This window comes from Podarcis erhardii, assembly GCF_964252035.2.
Source record: "Podarcis erhardii genome assembly, chromosome: 9".
NCBI lineage: Eukaryota > Metazoa > Chordata > Lepidosauria > Squamata > Lacertidae > Podarcis > Podarcis erhardii.
This window is the reverse complement of record NC_138512.1, coordinates 72,870,214-72,878,054: the sequence shown is the minus strand read 5'-3', so window position 1 is coordinate 72,878,054 and position 7,841 is coordinate 72,870,214. Positions and strand designations below refer to the sequence as shown.

Below are 7,841 nucleotides of genomic sequence, written 5' to 3'. Positions count from 1 at the left end.
AGGTAAAAGTAAAGGTAAAGGTACCCCTGACCGTTAGGTCCAGTCACGGACGACTCTAGGGTTGCGGCACTCATCTCACTCTATAGGCCGAGGGAGCCAGCATTTGTCAGCAGACAGCTTCTGGGTCATGTGGCCAGCATGACTAAGCCGCTTCTGGTGAAACCAGAGCAGCGCACGGAAATGCCGTTTACCTTCCCACCGGAGTGGTACCTATTTATCTACTTGCACTTTGACACACTTTCGAACTGCTAGGTGGGCAGGAGCTGGGACAAAACAACAGGAGCTCACCCCGTCATGGGGATTCGAACCGCTGACTTTCTGATCGGCAAGCCCTAGGCTCAGTGGTTTAGACCACAGCGCCACCCGCGTCCCCAAACATACCCAGTAAACAAACCCAATAATTTTTTTAATTATTAAAAGTAATCATAAAATGGAATGGAACCTTAAAATCATTGCTGGAATCAGAAAATCTTTTTCATGCACTTGAAGTTTGGTCTAAAATCATCTGGGAGGGAACTCCATAGACTTCTGCCCATTCTACTGAATGCCTGGCCTCTATCAGTTATGAACTGTGCATCTAAGCCGTAGGGGACCATCAGTAGAGACTCCCCCAAATTGCTCAGTAACTGGGCCAAGATATAAGGGCTCAGGCAGTCCTTAAAATATCCTGATGTTATGACTACCATGAAGGAGGCTACTTCAAAGGCCTATAAATGAAAACCCATTTTTTTCTGCACTCCACCACAGCTGGAAACTGAACATTGAGGTTCAGGGGAATAGTTTGCCTAGAACAGAGGTGGAGAGTGCTGCTGAGTGATTTATTTGGCTTATTTCAAGGAAACCGGCAGAGTTGCAAGGCTTAATCAGGTTCCTTTACTTACGATCAGCTGTTACATGTTGCAAACTGAAGCCAGCAAAAAGGGGGTGGGGTGTGTGAAACTGAATTCACAACTCAGGAAAGCTACCTGGTCCCTGGTCCCAGGTCCATCAACCCCATAGTGGCTTTCTTCTTCTTAAACTGTGGGACATGTTTAAAGGTTGTAGCCTATTCCAAGAGAGAGCTTGCAGCCTTCCAGAATAGACTCCAGCTCCCATCAGCTCCACTCAGCATGGGCAGTTTGGATGCAAATGGGAGTTTGGATGCAAATTGTAGTCCAACGGGTACAATGTACATGTGGTCAACACCACAAGTTTCTCACCCCTGTATAACAACAAAGCAGGCAGATTATCTAGGCTCTTGAATAATACCCATTACAGCATCAACGTTCCACAAAAGCTGAAGAGTGCAAAGCAATATGGTGTGCGAATAGGTTATTGTGTGCAAATTTAAGTTGAATGTTTCTTATATTTGTCATGTCAATGAGCTTTAAAATGACTCCTGGAGAGTGCAGTTCCTCAGGTGTGGAGCTTCCTCTGCCAGGACTTTTATTAGGTCAAATCAGGATGTGTCTGGGATGACTTGACTAGGTTACTGATCATGTAGAGAAAGGAATTTGCATGTCTCAGAGGTCTCACACTTGTATGCAACACCTAGCTAGTGAGAGTCACTCATTAATCAATCTACATTGAGGTCAGCAGCTTCAAAGTACAGCTTTTGTCCTTGACTTCTCAAGTCTCTGCTTGAAATGCTACTTATTACAAGGAATATGGAGATTTCTGGAGTCAGTGTGCTTAAGGGCATTCTTAAAATGACAGTGAGGCTGAGCTCCTTAGGAACATCATGCTCAAGGTTTGATGAGCTCTAGGTTTGAGCTTATGGCAATAACAATATCTTGGCTCATGTCCTTAGAAATTGTATCTGAGTGGTAAGAACATCCAAATTTGCATTAGGCAGGGGGATTACTCTAGTACCTATGGATTTGCAACTTACAAAGTTCTTTCACTTCCTCCTTGCCTTAGGGAACAGCTTCTCCAGACTCTCTGATAAAATGTCTTGGGTATGTATTGCAGTATTGTGGAAGATCATAGTTATTTCGAGAAGGTTTATGTAGTATGCAACAGTCTAGAAATCATGTGATACTGGGTCTTTAAATGGTTGATTTTGTTCTCTTTAACAAAATATTAGTTTCTCAGAAATAGTTACATGCTGAGATGGTCCCATGTGGGAATTGTGGTTGTTAAGATGGGCTTTTGCTGAACAGGCACTTTGGCTGAAGTGTTGTTTGGGGTTTTTTGGGGGTTGTGTTTGTTGGTGGTTTTTCTGTATCTTTATTTAAAATCTTGTAATATATTTGGAAATTGTTCAGTTTGGTTGCATAGTTTTAAATGTTTCATTTATTATGATCTTGTAATTATACATTTTTTTTAAATGTCATAAGCTACCTTGAGAATGGCTTAAACTGGTGAAATTGGGAAGTTTCTTTGCAGGCATTTAAAATTTGGCTAGGTGATCCCTATTCCCTTGCACAGCTTTAATTCTCAGAGTCTCCTGGGAAGAAGAAATGATTATTAAACCACTCTGAGAATTGTGGTTCTGCATTTACCTCAAACGACACTGTTTCCATTCTGCTGCAGTTCATCTTCCACAAAAGGTTAGGTTACTCATCTCACTGTCCTCTATGCTGAAGTTATGCAAGATAAGTATTTGAGATAATTAAGTATGCATATTATTATTATTATTATTATTATTATTTTGTTAAATTTGTATACCGCCCTTCATCAAAAGATCAGAGGGCAGTTCACAGCATAAAAATTCAAACACTTCATCAATTACAATCCCATTATGTTATTCTACTGCATTCCTTTGAAACACAATGCAAATGGGGAAAAATTGTAATCAATTTCATATCTTTCACAGATGGAAAACAACCACAGCAAATACCATTCATATTTGCTGGATTGACTTCCATTCTGGACAGGGAATGGATAAGTGAACACCAGGAATTGCTGCCCCTGTTTCTCTTTTTGTTGGAGTTTTCTGACATTCCTATCAAAGATACACATCTTCAGGGCTAGATTTATGTTTGATGAGGCCCTCAGCTACTGAAGGTAATGGGGCCCTTTATATGTCCAGCTGTCCTTTGTCAACAACAAATTGCTGCTGTTTTTTTGTGTTGAACATATGCTATATGGTAATTTATGGACCTAAAAGCCCCCCATCCAAACAATGACTATCATCAGTGCAGGTAAGAAAAAATTTTAATTTTAATTTTTATCATCTACAGTACTGTTTTATTTATTTTATAGTACAGTACATTGATTACTGCTTTCATTTTATGGATCAATGGTTTCGTTAGATAGTAAAATTCATATTAAATTGCTGTTTTAGGGGTTGTTTTTAAAAGTGTGGAACGGATTAATCCGTTTTGCATTACTTTCTATGGGAAAGCCCGCTTTGGTTTTAAAACGCTTTGGTTTTGGAACAGACTTCCGGAATGGATTAAGTATGAGAACCAAGGTACCACTGTATATAGAAATGAGCAAACCAGTGATATTTTAGGGAGCAGACTAGCAGGCAGGGCCCATTACTTACATCATAGGAGCCTGCACAACACAAAACACTGTTGCTGTATGTAGGTTTTATTTTATTTGTTTTTTATCATCCAGTTTTCCCCCCTTTAATTTTTTGGGGGGCGGGGGCAAGAGAGTGGGGCCCTAAGCTATAGCTTGTTTAGCTTATACATAAATCCAGCACAGTACACCTGCCTTCTCTAAAGAGTTAACTTGATTCCAAGTGTGTGTGTGTGTGTGTGTGTGTGCAAGCGCGCACCCCACTTGAAATGCAGGCACTAGGGCAGAGCTACACTTTCCCTTTTTTTAAAAAAAAGTGTTCCATATTAAGGATGACTGTAGAACCTAGTGACCTTTAAATGGGATGTGAAAATTGAGTGTAATTGAGTGGTGTGTCTGTTAATTATGTAAAGGGATTAAGAAGTGAAGAGGAAAAAGCCAATGTTGACCCGGTCTCCGATTCAGAGGGCAGCCTGCCAATTTCCAAAACCATTGTTTGCTTTGTGACCTCTGCTGGAGGGTTTCAAAGTTCGCCTTCAGATATATGGACAAATCAAAGGGATGAGAGACAGAGGTGAAGGTCAAGGGAAAATAATTGCTCCAATAAGGCATAGAAGTGGCCAATGGTTTTATGCAAAAAAAGAGGGGGGGGTTAGCAATGGTGGGGCAGAGAGGGAAACAGATAAGAGGAAGATGAAATGCTGGACTGCATTGGCGGAGAAGAATATCCTTTTGCCTGTCCTGAATCTTCCAACATTCAATTCTACTGGGTGGCCCTGAGTTTTAGTATTTTGAGAGAGGGAGGGGAAAAAAAAAAAGCCTATTCCATTGTCTCCAAACCATGTATAATTTTATGCACCAAAAAGCACCCCCTCCTTGCACGGCAGTGGGGAGGAAGGTGGAGCTGTCTTTGCCTGCAGTATAAAATCTTATCCCCATACATATCTCAGCAGTGAACGCAGAAGGCATTTCACGAACATAGATTTAAAACAGTCATGGTAGGGATGTCCTGCATTTCATGCCGGCATGTTATGTGCAAACCCCTCCTTTCCAAATCAATGTGTGTACAAAAGGCACGAGAGCATTTCATTGAAAGGATTGCAAGCCTCTCCCTACAGGATAGTTAAGAAGTACAGCGCCACAAAGCTCTAATGAACAATATAGAGAGTGGATCTGTCTTTTCTTATCATCTGCAATCACCAAAGGATGGTGAGTGGGTTTACCCCCCTCTCTTTCCTCTGTCTCCGAGGCCCAGAAGTCATATTTCAAGACACGAGTTTCTTTTATCTTTAAGCTTCCAAGTAGATACATTTGATTTATAAATTCATTCAGAAAATATTTTCCATCAGCCCATGCTTCAGTGCCTCTACATGTTATTTGTTCAGTAGGAACAAATAGCTCTCCTAGACCAAGATTCAATAATTCTCCATGTGGAACATATAAATATAAGCAAGGACCCACGTAAATTCCTGGATGGTTTTTTTGCTTTTGCTTTTTGCCGCGATTGCTGCTGTAAAAACATCCAGTAGGTTGCACCAATGGTGCTGCTTGCCTAGCACCCTGATTTCAACAGGGATCAGCCAAATGCCTCTCAGAGGCTCATGACAAGACATGTGTCCAGCATCTAGTATTTAGAAGTATACTACCACTCGTTATGGGGGCTCCATTTAGCTGTTATGGGTCAGAGTTATAGCTATTTCCCCAATATAACAATTCTCCAAGGACTTGCCTAAATCTTTTTCTACAAGATGCCTAGGATGGGGTGAACACCTTGTGATTACAAATCCAATACCTTAATTATGTGCAATTATGTAAATATGCATAATTATGTGCAACTATATAATAATGCATAAGTAGTGTATTCATGATGGCTGCATTCCCATATTTGCTTGTTTATGAGTAAATCCCATTGAATGCAGTGGGACTTACTTCTGAGTAGATGTGTGCAGACAGTGCTTTTTTCTGGCAATATGCAGCAGTACACAGTACTAACACCCTTTTTTCAGGGGAAAGAGGCAGGAAGGATCTCAGACTCTGTCAGAGCATTGCGACTCCTTCCCCAAGCCCAGGAAGCATTTGTACAGAATTTGGCCCAGCACTATGAAATTCTCCTAATGCTCCATCTGAGAAGGAGCCTCCTACTGTATATACATGTTGAGCTTTGAAATTTCAATGGCAGCTCTGCAGGTTCACTTCCATGGAAAGAGCAGCTTTATGTGTGCACAGAGCTCCTTCTGCATGGAATTCAACAGGCCAGTCTGCGTGGGATGGAGCTGTGTGTGTTAGAATTCCTGCTCCATGACTGCAGTCATGGGATTTTTGTCTATCACATGACAGTATATTTTTTGACACCACAGAGTGGGAAGTGACAGAGACAGGATGTTTGTGTTACTATGTTCCATGAAGTGGGACTGTTGTTCTTTGTTCTTTTTCTCTTTGCTGTCTGATGCTAGAGAGAGAGGGAGCCATGTTGCAGTGCTCCATGTGTATTTATATGTAAATAAAAGTGAATTAGCCCAAAAGCTGAGTTGCTGATGTCTGTCACGCAAGTTGTGCAAACTCTGTGGATCCCTAAGTGTGCTGGTGTTGGTTGGCATCGGTCGCTGGAATGTTCGGGCTGAATAAAGCTTTTAAAGCTCCCGAACGATCGACCAGGAGGGAGAGAACATGCCAGATGGGCATGTGTCTCTGCCAGGGTCCTACTTGAGTGTAGAATGAACTCCTGACAGTGTGTGCATCAGACGAGTTCTGGACATAGAAAGCTGCCTGATACTGAGTTGGACACTTGGTCCATCTCGCTCAGCATTATCTACACTCACTCGTGGTAACTCTAGGGTTGCCATATTTCAAAAAGTAAAAATCAGGACACCCCAAAAGTTGTTGAGGAAGCCTGCCCTAGGTAGCCCTAGGTAGCTCTCCAGTACTTCAGAAAGGAGAGATTCTCAGCCTTTCAGCTTTACCAAGAGGTGCTGGAGTTTCAATCTGGGGTGTTCTGCATGCAAAGCAGATATGCTACCACTGAGCTATAACCCTTCCCTAAACATAGAAACAGTCCCACTTCATGGACCATAGAAAACTGCCTTATACTGAAAACAAAACAAATTCCTTCCAGTAGCACCTTAAAGACCAACTAAGTCAGTTCTTGGTATGAGCTTTCGTGTGCATGCACACTTCTTCAGATACCACACGAAAGCTCATACCATGGACACGAAAGCTCATAACAAGAACTGACTTAGTTGGTCTTTAAGGTGCTACTGGAAGGAATTTGTTTTGTTTTGACTATGGCAGACCAACACGGCTACCTATCTGTAACTGCCTTATACTGAGTCAGACCATCTAACTCAATACAGTGGTACCTCGGGTTACAGATGCTTCAGGTTACAGACGCTTCAGGTTACAGATTCTGCTAACCCAGAAATAGGAAGAAGAAGAAGAAGAAGAAGAAGAAGAAGAAGAAGAAGAAGAAGAAGAAGAAGAAGAAGAAGAAGTTTTATTTATACCCCCACCCTCCCCCAGCCAAGGCCGGGCTCCGGGCAACTAACAACCAATAATAGAAACAAGTTGAATGAATACAACTTAAAAACAAGATTAAAATACAACATTAAAACATTAAAATGCAGTACCTTGGGTTAAGAACTTTGCTTCAGGATGAGAACAGATATCGTGCAGTGGCAGCAGGAGGCCCCATTAGCTAAAGTGGCACCTCAGGTTCAGAACAGTTTCAGGTTAAGCATGGACATCCAGAACGAATTAAGTTCTCAACCCGAGGTACCACTGTAGTATCTACAATGACTGCCCATAGTTCTCCAGGCTTCCATGCAGGAATCTCTCCCAGCTTTACATGGAGATAGTAGTGCATAGACATAGTGGTGCAGCAATAAAACTGCTGACATGTTTGCAAAGTCTGGTATGGGTTCAAACTGGATGGGAAACCACATGTTGACATTCCTGCATTGCAGGGGATTGGACTAAATGTCCCTTGGGGTCCCTTCCAATTCTACAGTTCTATGATTCCATGAATCTCTGCTGGAAGACTTCTTCATAGCATGGGACTGGTGTCACTAAATGCATGCAAAGCAGATGCTCTAGCAGTGAGCAAAAGTCTCTTCATCTGCACTCCTCCCCTAATCTGTTTTTAATCTTCACTGGATGATCATATATTCTCTGTCCTTGTTTATGATTGAATGGAAGTCCATTAAATTCTTCTGGGGTGTGGGGAAACCAGACAAACGTCTCGCTTTGCTTTCCTTGACAATACAGGGTCGCCTTGCTACAAAATTTCTTCCCTACCTATTAGACATATCAAAATAGAAGTTCAATTCAAGATGCATCTATAATTGTACAGAATGAGTATGCAAACAGCATGTCAGGCGGATATAACACGTTTTAAT

General features: G+C 41.7%; 1 long non-coding RNA gene across 1 annotated transcript; it reads left to right on the top strand.

The window, feature by feature from the left end:
• Nucleotides 1-1,739: 1,739 nt before the first annotated feature.
• Nucleotides 1,740-2,862, top strand: LOC309349851. Its single transcript, XR_014160221.1, has 3 exons — nt 1,740-1,805; nt 1,900-1,937; nt 2,798-2,862. It is a non-coding gene; the product is annotated as an uncharacterized lncRNA (long non-coding RNA).
• The last annotated feature ends 4,979 nt before the right edge of the window (nt 2,863-7,841 follow it).